Source organism: Tachysurus vachellii, chromosome 2, assembly GCF_030014155.1.
Source record: "Tachysurus vachellii isolate PV-2020 chromosome 2, HZAU_Pvac_v1, whole genome shotgun sequence".
NCBI classification, from domain to species: Eukaryota; Metazoa; Chordata; class Actinopteri; order Siluriformes; family Bagridae; genus Tachysurus; species Tachysurus vachellii.
The window spans coordinates 20,660,681-20,676,398 of NC_083461.1; the positions used below are offsets into that span (position 1 = coordinate 20,660,681).

At 39.1% G+C, this 15,718-nt stretch overlaps 1 protein-coding gene across 4 annotated transcripts in view; it reads left to right on the forward strand.

Moving 5' to 3' along the window:
- The first annotated feature begins 13,096 nt into the window (after positions 1-13,096).
- Positions 13,097-15,718, forward strand: part of LOC132841172 (retinoic acid receptor alpha) — an 83,627-nt gene continuing 81,005 nt past the window's right edge. For all 4 annotated transcript variants that reach the window (XM_060863427.1, XM_060863417.1, XM_060863436.1 and 1 more), the window contains exon 1: positions 13,097-13,445. The gene's annotated coding sequence lies outside the window, so the exon portion shown is untranslated. The remainder of the gene's footprint in view (positions 13,446-15,718) is intronic.

Sequence of the window (15,718 nt, forward strand, 5' to 3'; positions counted from 1 at the left end):
TAATCTCATTTTATACAAACGAGCAATTAAGTGTTAATGGCCTTGCTCAGGGGCCCAGCAGTGGCAGCATGGTGGACCTGGGATTCAAATTCACAACCTTCTGATTAGTAGTCCAATTACTCCAACTAATTAGTAGTTCAACCTTAACCACTAGGCTACCATATATCTGATATTCTACCCCTGGTTGGAGTCTCGTTGCTCATTAGGGATAGGGATAGTATTATTATTGATTATTATTTTTATTGATATTTTAAAATTAATTTTAAACTTTAAGTGAATGTATTCATTTATTTAATTTTAATTTTATTTATTTATTTATTTATTTATTTATTTATTTATTTATTTATTTATTTATTTTACTGTTTCTATACTTCTGTTAAGCTGCTTTGACAATGTGAATTTTTAAAAGCACTATACAAATAAATTGAATTGAATATGTTACTTCTATCTGCGATGGGTTGGCACTCCGTCCAGGGTGTATCCTGCCTTGATGCCCAATGACGCCTGAGATAGGCACAGGCTCCCCGTGACCCGAGGTAGTTCGGATAAGCGGTAGAAGATGAATGAATGAATGAATGTTACCTCTATATAAACCATGTCACTCTGATGTCAGCACTGTTACCCATATTACAAACCTTTACAACATCTCTGTTGCCCTTCTCACAAACCTTGTTACATTTTCATCAACTGTTAACCTTATAGGAAATTCAGACAGATTATATTTACATAGGAGAATTTCTCAGTTTAAGAATACATTTTGAATTTTTTTTATTTATTTTGGATTTAAAAACTTACAGAACTTTGATAATGTTCTGTAATCTTCAATATGTTACAATTCAATTTACTATAGCACTTTTAACAATGGAACATTGTCAGAAATTCAGTCTATGGATAGATTTAAGGGTTTTTTTAATGAGAAAGCCAGAGGTGAAGGTAGCAAAGAAAAACTCCCTGAGACCACACGAGGAAGAAACTTTCAAAGGAGCTATAATCAAAAGGGAACCCTCATCTTCTGACTGCGTTAATACTCATCCATGGCTGTATGTTCTAGAGACTTGTATGCTGAAAGGATCTTGAGGTTGAGCATTAGGATCAAAGTAAACTCAAAGTAAAGTCCACTGTGACTGGAACATGTATTTCCTTTATTGTACGCAGGAAAAAATTCTTTTGCACAGTTTCTCTTGTGCAAGAACCGCACCCCCCCCCCCCCTTTTTTTTTTACAAGCAATCATTTCCATTAAATTAGTGCCCAGGGTTTTAATTGCATTTTATGTAGCTTATTTTATTGCAATTCAAGGGAGGAGGCAACGTGTGTGTGTGTGAGGTTTTAGACAATTTTAGCCTCTTTGTGGTTTCTCACTTTGTGTGTTTGTGTGTGTGTTTTCCCCTCCTCTTTCTCATAACGGTTGTCTTGCCGCTACAGTTTTTATAGAGAATTAGCGCTTCAGAGCAAATGCTAAACTTAGTAACCACATTAACCAATCCAGCTGAGAGGAGGAGATCTTGAGCTTTGAATTTTACATGAATAACAGATAACACTACCATTTGTGTGTGCGTGTGTGTGTGTGTGTACAAGCTAATTCTCTCCGGCCCTTAAAACATCACAGCTATAAAATAGTGAGCTGCGTGTCTGCATTGCTCCCCCTTACCCCCAACAAAGCTAATGTAGCTAACAAATGAGGGTTACAGGGTTGATGTGAGAGTAGGAGAGTTGATGGAAGGGTAATGGGGTTGATACAAGGGTAACAACATTTACATAAGGGTTACTTACTGGGTTGACATAAACTAGGTGGGTAATTTATCATCTTGTCTATATAGACATGCTAGTGTCCATGTAAATAAAAAGCAGGAGTTTGTGTATAATTGTGTATATTGGAGCAATAAAACTTACATGCCAAAGAAATGTTGGAGAAAGACACGGAAACATCCGGAATAACAATGTGCCAGTCTAATGTATTTTTTTTGTTGGTGAATTCTGGTTAGTTTCCTGCTACACTGCCTCCTAGAGCAGAAGTTACGGTGGCCGAGAAGTGCAAAACAAATTAACAAATCCGAAAACACATTAACAAATCCGAAAACAAATTAACAAATCCGAAAACACATTAACAAATCTGAAAACACATTAACAAATCCGAAAACACATTAACAAATCTGAAAACACATTAACAAATCTGAAAACACATTAACAAATCCATAAACAAATGAACAAATCCGAAAACAAATTAACAAATCCGAAAACACATTAACAAATCCGAAAACAAATTAACAAATCCGAAAACACATTAACAAATCCGAAAACACATTAACAAATCTGAAAACACATTAACAAATCTGAAAACACATTAACAAATCCGAAAACACATTAACAAATCTGAAAACACATTAACAAATCTGAAAACACATTAACAAATCCATAAACAAATGAACAAATCCGAAAACAAATTAACAAATCCGAAAACACATTAACAAATCCGAAAACAAATTAACAAATCCGAAAACACATTAACAAATCCGAAAACACATTAACAAATCTGAAAACACATTAACAAATCTGAAAACACATTAACAAATCCATAAACAAATGAACAAATCCGAAAACAAATGAACAAATCCGAAAACACATAAACAAATCCTGAGATGAACCTCTAGACCAGGGAGTGTCCTCAAAGGGCCAGTCTTGATGCAGGTTTTTATACCAATCAAGCAAGAGCCACACCTAATTCAACCTGTTTAATCAGATCATCTTGGCTTAAAATAGACTCAGGTGTGACTTCTGCTTTGTTGGAATGAAAACCTGCATCCACACCGGCCCTTTGCAGATAAAATTAAACGCCCGTGGTCTATACCTTCATCTTCAGATTCAAACATGGGGCATAAATCAACACTGATCCTGCTGCATTAATATATTGCAACAGTGGCATTTACTTTGTTTATAGATGCCATAAAGCATCAATATTGGTCTTCGGTTTAAGTTTCAGTCTGGAGAGTTTCATTTCTTCATTCTCTATATCTGTCTCTCCACCCAGCAAACCCCCCCCCCACCCCACCCCCTCATTTCTCTGCCCTCTCTAGGGCCCCCTGCAGCCTGAGGCCTAATTAATACTTAATTAGATTTGTTGAAATTGATTAGTGACTTCATCCTGCCCTGCAGAAACATTGTTAATGTGCCATTACGTTCACATACACATGGAACATGCTGAGGCAAGAGGGAGAAGAAAAATGAAATCTGAGGCAATGTATAAAATTAGAGTTGTGTGTATTTGTGTTAACATCATTTCATGCGTCTAAGGAACTTCCTTCCCTTTTTTGCCAAACATCTAGTTCATGGTAAAAACCGCACCTTAACGCGATTAATGTGTGTCCTACGGATATAAATGTCAGGTCAGGTCAGGTGCCTTGTGTTACAGCTCACTATGACAGCTTATAACACATTTTGAGCTTATGGTGCCTGTCACTGCATGCTAGCATTTAGCATGACATTAGATGCAAACTAAAGTGCAAGGGTTCATCTGAAAGGTCACAGGAAATTTCAAAACCACGTGTGAAGACACTGGGATTTCGCAACAGTCATCCCAGTCATTTTTTACGATCACTATAGGCAAGACACGCCTCCTTCCTCCTCATATCATTTACATTTTATAGAACAGAAAAAAGTGAACATACATGTAAAAATGTCCTGCGTGTATGTATGTATTAACTAATACAGATGAGCAGCAACTTGCAGCAACTGAGCAGCAACTGAAGCACCCACACATACATTCCATTTTCTACCTTCATTCGTGAAAGCTCACGTTAGCTTTTCCATCATTCCCTCTGAGCATTCATTTAAACTGTGTTTATGCTTAAAAGGTTTATTTTACTCTGTGTGCCGTAGTCAACACTAGCGAGGAAAAGCAAGTTTCTAAACGAAAAGTAACATAGCAAAAGGTTCCCAGTGATGGAAAGCTAGTGTAGCGAGGAAAAGATACTGAGTAAATGTAGTTGTGCTACATGAATGTAATCTAATCTAATGACGGTTGAACAATCTGTAGGCAGAGTCTCACACAGGGGGCTGTCAATCATGCTTACTTATTAGAGTTATTAACCATGCCTTTTAAGACAGTTCTGAGATCTGTCTGTGAAGACACAAAACAGATATATTTTATTCCTTGTGTGTGTGTGTGAGAGAGAGAGAGAGAGAGAGAGAGAGAGAGAGAGAGAGAGAAAGCCAGAGAGAGCCAGAGAGAGAGCCAGAGAGAGAGCCAGAGAGAGAGGGAGCTAGCTTCAATCTGTTTATTACAAGCTGGAAAACGATTCATGGATGGATCCAGAACACACACGGGCTGTTTTTGCTGGCTGAGTGTTTGCTCATGCTCCATATTGTGCAGTGTGTGTGTGTGTGTGTGTGTGTGTGTGTGTGTACAGTGTACAGTTGAGGGTCTTTTTCAGGCCTGTTACAGAGCATTGCTCTCTCCAGCACACTCCATGAGGCTTAAGTGTTTTTGGACCACCGGTTAAAAGAGTACTGAAGTCCTTCTTTATGGGCTCTGTATGTGTGTGTGTGAGTGTGTGTGTGTGTGTGTGTGTGTGTGTGTGTGTGTGTATGTGGAAGGGAGGGGGTCATGAAGGTCCAAGTTATCTTCTTTTTATTTTTTTTCACACACCCAAGGCATACACACACACTCAAGTCGAATCCACCCTTATTCCCATTCCTTCGTCATCATCATCTCCTCCATCACCGCTTTATGACGTCCTTCCTCCAAGTGTGTGTGTGTGTTTCCACTCACACAACCAGGCTCAAGTCCAGAAAGCCGGATGGCTGACTAGCATGTTGGACAACTGCTCTATGTTAGAGAGAGAGCGAGAGAGAGAGGTCACTTGAGTTCGGTCCTCTCAGGATATCAGTTGAATCATCATCTCCTCCCTGGGACTGGTGACCATATTTGTTTATCTCTCTCTCTCTCTCTCTCTCTCTCTCTCCTCTTCCTCAACCCACTTTCCCACTGAGGACATGATAAATCATAAGTTACAATTTCGTCTGATCGTAAGTTCAAAACATCTTCGCTTCTCGTTTCTCTGTCCTGCGCTGCGCCAAACACTGCTCCAGCATGTGTTGTGTGGGAACGAGGCACTTTTTATAGCATCTTCATGTTTTAACTGAAGTCTCTGGAAGACATCTGGAACATCACACAGCACTCATCTTCGTCTCATTCCTCGTCTCAGAGAGACGAGGCCAATTGTCATGACAACACTGATTCAAACTGTTACTATTCAAAACAAAACCCAATCATAACCGAAGGTTTAATTATGACGGCTTTACTTAAGAAGTAAAAGATGGTTGATTTCAACAAAATGTGAACTTTCAAGATTTGAAAATTTTCAGTTTCTTCTTCTCTTGTTAGGAGGGACAGTTTCTTACATGCTTCCCTGTCAATCAGAATGACACTAACCAATCTGAGGGGTTTTGAATCTCATGTATGTGGTAGAGGGCAGGTAGCACGTTGGCTGAATGTACTGTAAAGCAGCAGACCCTACCTGAATGTTTATCTGTTGTATGAATTTGCAAAACTGAGAAGGTTTCATTAACAAACAGAGAAAAAAAACAGATAACAGAAACACAACAACACATTTACGTTTACATTTAGTTTACATGCTGTTTTGCACACTGTTTTTGCCCTTTGCACATGCTGTCTCACATTTCAGTCAATTGCTGTTTTGCACTCATTACAATACCTCATGTAACTGCTGCTATAATACTAATGTGTTCATTCCAGTATTTCCTGCACATGTAATATTGATTGAACATACAGTATGTACGCTGGTCGGGGCTGCTTTTGTGTATTGTCTTTTGTGTAATGTCTTGTGTTTTTTGTTTGCATTGTCTTTTGTCCTGCACTGTTTGCACCAGGTTGCAGAGATACACTTTATGTATCTAGGACTACTTACTAAGTCCTTATCTCCTTTGTTTTATGTAGCACCATGGTCCTGGAGAAACGTTGTCTCATTTCACCGTGTACTGCAACAGCTATATATGGTTGAAATGACAATAAAAGATTCTTGAATTTACTTGGCTTGACTTGACATTGTGCCTGAATTTGGTGGCCTGGTACCAACATGCTTCATGCTTCTTTGTTTGCTGTCGTGTTTCGGAACTTGCTGTTGTGTTTCAGAGTTTTCTGTCGTGTTTGCGGTTTTCTGTCATGTTTCTGATTTTTCTGTTGTGATTCCGATGTTTCTGTCATGTTTCAGATTTTGATGTCCTGTTTATGATTTGCTGTCATGACTTCAACTTTGTTGTTGTGATTCAGATTTACTGCCATTTGGCTGAATTTGCTGCCGTCTGTCCAAATTTGTTGTCATTTTTCATTTTTTGCTGTTTTTGGAAACACCCCAAGATTGCTTTATTACTAAGAATTAGATGTGTCAGGTACTGGTAATATACCCAGACCTCTGATATTTCTATTGTATGGAAAATGGAAATATTTTGAGATTGGTGTAAATTATACAAAATCTTCTTGTCATTTTCATTGTCATTTCAGGAAGTGTCATTTACCCTAACATCACTGTTGTTAGGACTCTGGCCGGACTCGTGCATTTGTTTATGTTCTTCGTCACGTGTCTGCCCCGCCCCTTGTCTCTTCCTGCCCGCTTCCACACACCTGTTTCCCATTGTAATTACCTTGTCTATTTAACTGTGCCCCCCGTGCCTCGGGGGTTTCCTCCGGGTACTCCGGTTTCCTCCCCCGGTCCAAAGACATGCATGGTAGGTTGATTGGCATCTCTGGAAAATTGTCCCTAGTGTGTGATTGCGTGAGTGAATGAGAGTGTGTGTGTGTGCCCTGCGATGGGTTGGCACTCCGTCTAGGGTGTATCCTGCCTTGATGCCCGATGACGCCTGAGATAGGCACAGGCTCCCCGTGACCCGAGGTAGTTCGGATAAGCGGTAGAAAATGAATGAATGAATTTAACTGTGCCGCGTTGCCTTGTGCAGCGCGGCATCTACTGTGGTTTTGTCCTGGCTCTAGTCTGCGTCATGTTTCGTGTTTTCTGTTATTAAACCCTGTTTGTTTTAGCTATCCTGCGTTTGGGTCTGCTCTGTCCCGCGTTCATTACAACTGTAATGTATATTTCCTCCTGTAATATAATACCCAACACCAACCATGGCTGTTTCTTCATAACAGCTGTTTGATGTAACTGATTTGGTTTTTGCTGATGTCATGATGAACTTTGGCAAACGATTAAGAGCTCAGTTCAGCTCTTAGTCACCTTGACTCTTTATGTGTTAAATGAAAAACTAGTCCATGACACACAATAGATGTATTTTCAGTCTTCTGTGGAAAGTGTTTCTACAGAGGGCCCTACAGCCCTACTTTTTAATAATAAAAAAAATCTTCCATCTCATTAATCTAACATTCAGGTTATTGTGCAAAGTTCATTTAAAACTCTACATTGACCATATAAAATGAACTGAAAAAGTAAGTAAAATTTGAATTCTGAGCAAGATACTTTATCAAACCCAACAATTCATATCTACACATAAACCTGCATCTTGGGTATAATCTAAATCTAAGATGTTTTTAGGATGAATTGAATATTTTTATAGTATGAGATTGATGGGCCAATCGGCCAAAAGTATAAGAGCTTTTGTGGTGTCATTGTGGTGTTTTTCGTCTTTCTTGCTTTGCAGCTGCTGGAGGTTTCTGTAGATTGAAGGTGCGTCAAGCTGAAAACACACACTCCAGCTCTTGGAGACGATGTCACACAAAAGATCAGAAGCATAGCATGGAGTGCAGAGCAAACAGAGCATAAGGAGGTGGACACAATTAAATGGTGAAAAATGGAGACGATTCATTAATCCAGAACAAAGCTGATTTCACAATAGATGAGATTTGTTTAGTAAAAAGCAGAGCTTCTGAACGTCGTCACACAAGCAATTCTTCTTTAGTTGTTTTTCTGTTATCTATGGAAACAGTCAAGTCACCTCCTCTTCACCATAGTTAGACTGAATGTTGAAACAAATTCATTTTTGGCCAAAAATAAATAAATGGATTGCTTTATTTGTTTTTCACATGTTTTACATGTGAATTATTACTATTTATTTAATAATATGTAAGACTTGTGAAATATGTGACTCTTTCATGAAAGAACTAAAAACTACTACCAAAACAAAGGTGCCACTTATGCACTTTATGCACCACTAGCCACAGTCGATACAGTGGTTAAACATTGAAAACAAAAAAAAACAAGCTGATCCAGTGCATATGGACTGGAGAATAAATCATTAGCATAGAGTCTGTGCATGAAACACAGATGGAGGAGAAGCTAAATGGATTGACATGGACTGCACTAGACTGCATTAGTAATGGGAGGCTGTCTTTTTTTTTTTTTTTTTTTTTTTTTTTTACAGCAGATCCTGTTATAGAAATGACAAGAAAGGGTTAAATCCGTCTCGCAGCCCACATCTGGGAGTCATTCGAGACATTCCACAAGGCTTACCACATGTTTTCGGATGGCCGATATCCCGCGAAAGGGCTCGGCTGTCAAGAGTTTGAATAATCGGCCAGCTTATGTTTTTTATTTTTTATTATTTTATGTATTTTTTTTTACTTTTTTAAACAGGAGATTGAGAAAGGAGTGAATGGACAAAAATTGAGGCATATTAAAGTTTCATTGTGTGTGTGTGTGAGGGAGAAGAGTGATTGTTATCTTTCTTTTTTCCTTACAGCTGTGTTTTTTCCCAGGCCATATGCCTCCATAACCTTTATCCACACTGATAAAGATCTCCAAGTCTGAAATCTGGGCTTGAGTGCAACACGCACAGCAAAATTGGAAACAAAACATGCGTTTAGCATGTGTGTTTTTCATGCCTTACACACACACAAAACCATGCTGTACTTTGCTGCTCCAACACAACTGTAAAGCTGTGGTGCTGGCAGGCTGTGGTCGAATTAGATAATGCACCACTAGGACTTGGCAGAAGAGAAATTGAAGTAAATACACGTTTTCTGAGCAGAGAGGCGGGACTCGTGGCATTCTGGTTATTCAGGAGGGATGGATGTGGTGTCTAGGGTTGGTTTCAAGCGTGTGGGATGACTCTTCTGGGACTTCATGCTCTTTTAGCGCTGTATACAAGCAACTCTCGACTCTCTGCCGCTCTTGAGTCTTTCTAGGTCATTCATGTCACACTGCTTCTCGTCATTTATAAATAAAAAACACAATCCTAATGGAAATGGAAAAAAAACTTTTCCCAAACTTTATGGTCCTCTTCATAGTCATGTGAGGTAATGAATGAACTCCTTTTACCACAGTGAAGTTGATTAATTTCCCATAAAACTACAGCAGTTAAGTCAACTGTAAGACTCCTTACAGGTATATATCCATGGTTATTTGACCCCATACTAGAGGGTAATATTTTGTAACATAATTATGAGTAATCATCATCTAAAGCTTTCGATTTCTCTCAGAAAGTCCAATCTAGTAAGAGAGTGTATTCACGTCACAGAGGGTAGGCAGACAGCATGCACTAGCAACTCTGATCCTCTATTTGTCCACTCAGCACCAGCGTGTTAGCTAAGATACCAAAAATGTTTGTATTGGGTGGGTCACTGCTCGGCATGGCTCTGTGTGTGTTTGTGTGTGTGTTTACTAACCTCCATCTCTGGCTGTGATATATGGGGTGTTGTAGCAATAGGAGAAGCTTGTGAGTATCAGTGTGATCACGCAGTGTAAAGTTACTCCTGAAATAGGCAGAGGTGCGAAGCAGTAACGAGCAAAACACTGGCTTGTCCAAAAAGTGAAACACTGAAACACTCTGTAACATGTCAACACCCAGTGAAACATATAAAACACACAGTAACACACAGAAAAACAGTGTAACATGCTGAATGAAATACAATGCAGCATACTGAAACACAACATAACACACTGTAACCTGCTATCATACTGTATGCTGAAAAACCAAGTAACACACTGTAACATGGTGAGACACACTAACACAATGTAGCACACTACAATACGCTCAAACACAATGTAACACACTGTAACATGGTGAGACACACTAACACAATGTAGCACACTACAATGCTATATGCTCAAACACAATGTAACACACTGTAACATGGTGAAACACATTTACACAATGTAACACACTGTAACCTGCTGAAACCCATTTACACAACATAACACACTGTAACATGGTGAAACACATTTACACAGTTTAACACACTGTAACATGCTGAGATACATTAGCACACTGTAACATACCGCAGTATGCTGAAATACAATGTAACACACTGTAACCTACTATCATATGCTCAAAAACCAAGTACCACACTGTAACATGGTGAGACACACTTACACAATTTAACACACTACAATATACCGAAACACAATGTAACACACTGTAACCTGCTGAAACACATTTACACAATGTAACACACTGTAACCTGCTGAAACAAATTTACACAATGTAACACACTGTAACATGGTGAAACACATTTACACAATGTAACACACTGTAACCTGCTGAAACAAATTTACACAATGTAACACACTGTAACATGGTGAAACACATTTACACAGTGTAACACACTATAACATGGTGAAACACATTTACACAATGTAACACACTGTAACATGGTGAAACACATTTACACAATGTAACACACTGTAACCTGCTGAAACACATTTACACAATGTAACACACTGTAACATGGTGAAACACCATGCTGCAGTATGCAGTATACTGAAATACAATTTAACACAATATAACATAGTAAAACACATTGAGCCAATTGACATTGTGACAAATGATAGTGATATAGTGATATAATACTTTAGTCAGAACATGTCTGAAATTTTTCTTGCATCACAGTATAATTTCTATGTTTGCAGCAATCATCTCTTACACAACATCACTTACTACAGTACATCCCACTACACAACACAGCACATTTACAATACTCTTTATTTACGATTAAGTGTCTTATTTAGCACAAGGATCGCCTGATGCACAAAGGAGTATTCCAATTTCAATTTTTTGAATCGACATACTGCAGTGTGCTGAAATACACTAACACACTGTTACATGCTGTAACACACCGTAACGTACTGCAATTTGCTGAAATACACTAACACACTATTACATGCTGTAACACACTGTAACACACTGCAATATGCTGAAATACACTACCAGGCTGTTACATGCTGTAATACACTGTAACACACTGCAGTATGCTGAAATACACTAACACACTATTACATGCTGTAACACACTGTAACACACTGCAATATGCTGAAATACACTAACACTCTGTAAAAGGCTGTAACACTCTGTAACATATTGCAATATGCTGAAATACACTAACACTCTGTAAAAGGCTGTAACACTCTGTAACATATTGCAATATGCTGAAATACACTAACACACTGTTACATGCTGTAACACTTTGTAACACTCTGCAGTATGCTGAAATACACTAACACACTGTTACATGCTGTAACACTTTGTAACACTCTGCAGTATGCTGAAATACACTAACACACTGTTACATGCTGTAATACACTGTAACACACTGCAATATGCTGAAACACACTAACTGCACACTGTAACACACTGCAATATGCTGAAAGACGATGTAAGTTCCTGAAACAATCTTAAAACACTTTTTTTATTACATTCAAACCTGAGTAACACAATGAAACAGTGTAACATGCTGAAACACAATGTAATGCACAGAAACACAGAGCACCACAGTGCGACTGAATGAAAGCTACACTATTTAAAAACTAAGTAAAAAGAAATTAAATGGGGAAAAAATGCTGTTTATTCAGTGGTTTCTTGTTCTGTAAGAATTACTATTAAAAGACTACAGAATCAGTCACAGGTCACCTGTTAAACCATTATTACAATTTACAATTTAATTATGAGACAGAGGCATTAGGGAAAAGCCCAAAATGCACCAAATCACTGACCATAAAAATGACACGAGCCAACTGTAATGGTTTTGGTAATTTTTCTCAACAGGGGGTTAATGCTAATGTTAACGCTAATGTTTAAATGTCTCTCTTCAGTTTTTAACAGCCTCTGTGACTTCAGCAGGACATCTCGTAATGAAATGTCAGAAAGTGTAAAGCTGTCTCGTTTTGGATTTAAAATAACTCCAGAAGGTTTATGAGGATTATATTATCACATGATGTCAGAGAGTGTCTTAGCCACACTGTGTAGTGAGGGAATTTCTTATTTAAGCTGCAAATAATCACACGATTCACGTAAAAAATGTGAACTTGCACATGACGATTAATGGATATTTTAGATATTATACTTTTTCTTTTTTTTTTTAACATTTTTTAAATTTACACACATTTGTGTGGTTTTCACGTGATTTTACCATCGTTTTTTTATTACCGTTTGATTTTTCTTCAGAATTCATTTATTGAACGTGATTAAAAAACGTTGAACGTGATTTTGTATTTCTCCACCATTTGTTTATTATTATGTAATTTTTTTCTGATGTGATACAATTAATTTCCATTTATTTTTATTTTAGTTATCACATTGTGACCCTTGCAGTTATTGCAATTTCAGGGGCATAACACGTTTTAAACTCATTTTAACAAATACATTTAAAAAAAATTTCTGGTGGAACGTATATAGAAGGGATGCTTTGTTTTGAGAGCTTGTCAATCAAACAAGCCACGCCTCCTGGCTATGGTGCCGTGACCTGCGACTGTGTTATGTTTTGGTGGCATATTTGACAGACGCCTTTTATCCGTAGCGACGTATAAAAGTGCTTTATCCATGAACACGTCCATCCTGAAAGGCCACAGGTTAAGAAATAAAAGATATGCTAAAAGTTTCAGATCAGATTTATCAGACGTTTCTCAGCTGATGCTGTTCTGCTGTTGATGTTCATGTCTTCAACCTGGAGTCTGAGCAGTCGCTTAGAACAGCAGTCCGGTAGAACAGCAGCTGGATATTAGGCTATTATGTAACCTCAGAATTTGAGACAAGGGGTTAACGGGGACACTCCTCCGCCAGACGGACCGGCGCTGCGCGAGAGGAAAACGGAGAAGGGAGGGGGCGGGGTCAATCGCGCGCGTCGGATTTCACAAAACACATACACACGCAGATACACACACGCTTGCACACGCAGGCACGTGACTCCAAATGGCCGCTGTCGCTTCCTCAGCCTCGCGCGGAGCTCCGTTCCCACTTCCCGTCTCTCCGTCCGAGGCTTTCCAACGCGCGCGCCGTTTCTAAGCCTGCTTTCCTGTTTCCCATTTGGAGGTCACTTGTGCACGGGGAGGGTTACACACACACACACACACACACACAAAGAGCAAGAAAAACGCCGGCACGACACCCTGGAATAACATCATCACCGCTCATCAGAACCGAACCGGCGAGAAGAACTCGATCAGTCGAGACACGCCGGTGGGCGGAGCCAACAGGTTCCAGCTTCCAGGTATTCATTCTTTCCTTCTTCTCCAAAACTCCTTCCTTACACGATCTGCTCCTCCTGTCATTCTCATCAGCAACATTTCTCATACTGACATGTTTTTAAAGTTCACCTCCCACACTCAATCACATCAGATATGTTTTTAGATCGGATTGTTTATCATGCTGATCTTTCTGGTGCTTGATGAATTTATTCATTATTCCAGTGAGAATGAGAAGTTAGGGGTTGTTGTGTTGCCCTGATGTCATGGCTCTGTTATTACGACAACAGACATTGGACATAAAGTGACACAAACAGTCACGATTCATTGTCAGCGACTCCAAAGCACAAGATACGGTGCGTCTCGTTGTCGTGCACCATTTCCCAGAGATGGTGGCCCTCGTATTGATGCGAAATCCAGCATGCAATTAGTGAGCTAGATAGAGAGCTATGAGATGACAAGCACAATGGTGTTGGTGGGGATATTAAGAGAAATCTGTTAAGATGATGAGGCACCAGAACTGAACACACTAAAGTGCCACTGCATCGCTCTCTTTTGTGTTAACAAATAATTTATACCTACCTCACCTGCCGTATAGCAGAGTAAGCATTACCTGTGCATAGGCTTAAATTAATCACAGAAATAATGTTTTACCAGTTTCTATACAGAGTATGTTTTCAATATCGTTACATTATGCATTTGGAGCTGCTGTTGAAAGAGCTGCTGTTATAGATAATGAACCAACACATTTTGACCAATCAAAATCCAGCATTTGTGATATAAACAATAATTTACAATGTGCTTAATCACTGTTTACTCTGACAAGTGGGTACGTGTTACCCTATTCTGTCTCAATCAATTCTTCTGACACAACAGTTCCATCAGAAAAAAAGAAAAAACGTCCCCCGCTCCGCTTCCTTATAAGACGAACGGCAGAAAACAGAATGGAAAAACCAAGAGAAAAAAAGCCTGATAGTGACTCAACATCTCCTGGCAAAAATTATTTATTTCTTTTTTCAGCCACAGAGTTTCTGATGGTTTATTTAACTTACTTTCTTTCCCGCATGGTACTTGGAATCGATTGTTTTTTGGGAGAGGACAGCAGAAGGACTGGACGTTTTCAGACTGTTTTGTAGAGGACCGGAGTGTGTCAATGTGGAGTGTACAAAAAAAAATCCCACACACACAATGCAGTGGATTGTGTTTGTGACAATGGTGCTATTGTTGCGGGGCTTAGTATAGTGCTGTGTCGCCCTACTGGGTCCTGATGGTGTCAAACTGTCAGATCTACAATTAATGCACAACTTAAACCAGTTACGGATTTGTGGGTTGCTTGTGCACCAATTGTTCCTTGCTTTGTGCTTTTTTCCCCCAACCTATACACAATGTATTTGCAGTAAACCTACAAATGACTACAAAAGCCCAACATACTGGGTGTCAAAGGATTCCTCTCTAAAGAGTTAGTTTCACTCAAAGTTACAGCTCAGCATATGATGGTCGTTTTGTGTGTAAAGAATCAATTAGTAAAGAGGACCAGTCTCTTCAAAAATCCTGTTTATTCTCTTGACTTCCTACAAAGTTTATATTTTAAATCAACAAGTAAATTAAGTCTCTGTTTCCAGAGGCTGTTATCTCTCAAAGCAGTTCCCAGAAGTTGTTTAGGCTCTGAAGGAACCAGACGTAGATTTTTTTCGTCTATGAAGAAAACAGGCTCTGTTTCTGAAGGACATATAACTGACAAAAAACAGCCCTGGTTCTGGACAACGGCATCTCGGGAATAGGGGTCTGTTTCTGCAGGTTGTTTGGGTCTGACATAGGTTCTCTTTCTGGGGAACATTAACTCTTGTGACTGGTTCTGTTTCTGGAGAACGTTATCTCTCGATACAGATTCTGTTCCTGAAGGACATATAACTGATAAAAGCCAGCTCTTGTTATGGACAGCAGCAGCGCAGGAAGAGTTGTCTGTTTCTGCAGGTTGTTTAGGTCTGTGTCAGGTGCTGTTCCTTAAGGCCCTTTGGTTTGGAGAGGAAGCATGTAGGTTTTGTTCTATTAGGTAAGTAAGTAGGAAGCAGAAAGATTCAATTCAAAGGAAAGTGGGCTCTGAAAAGAATTAACTCTTGAAAGGTTTGTTTCTTGAGATTTTTCCTCTCAGAGCAGTCTTTGATCATAGAGCCAGATTATCTGGAGATTGTTTATCTTTAAAGGCAGTTCTGTAATGTCCAGAAGACAATATTTCTGGAAGCCTCCTCTAAAGATAGCAGTTTCTGATTCTGGAGAACATGTTCAGCAAGCAGGTTTG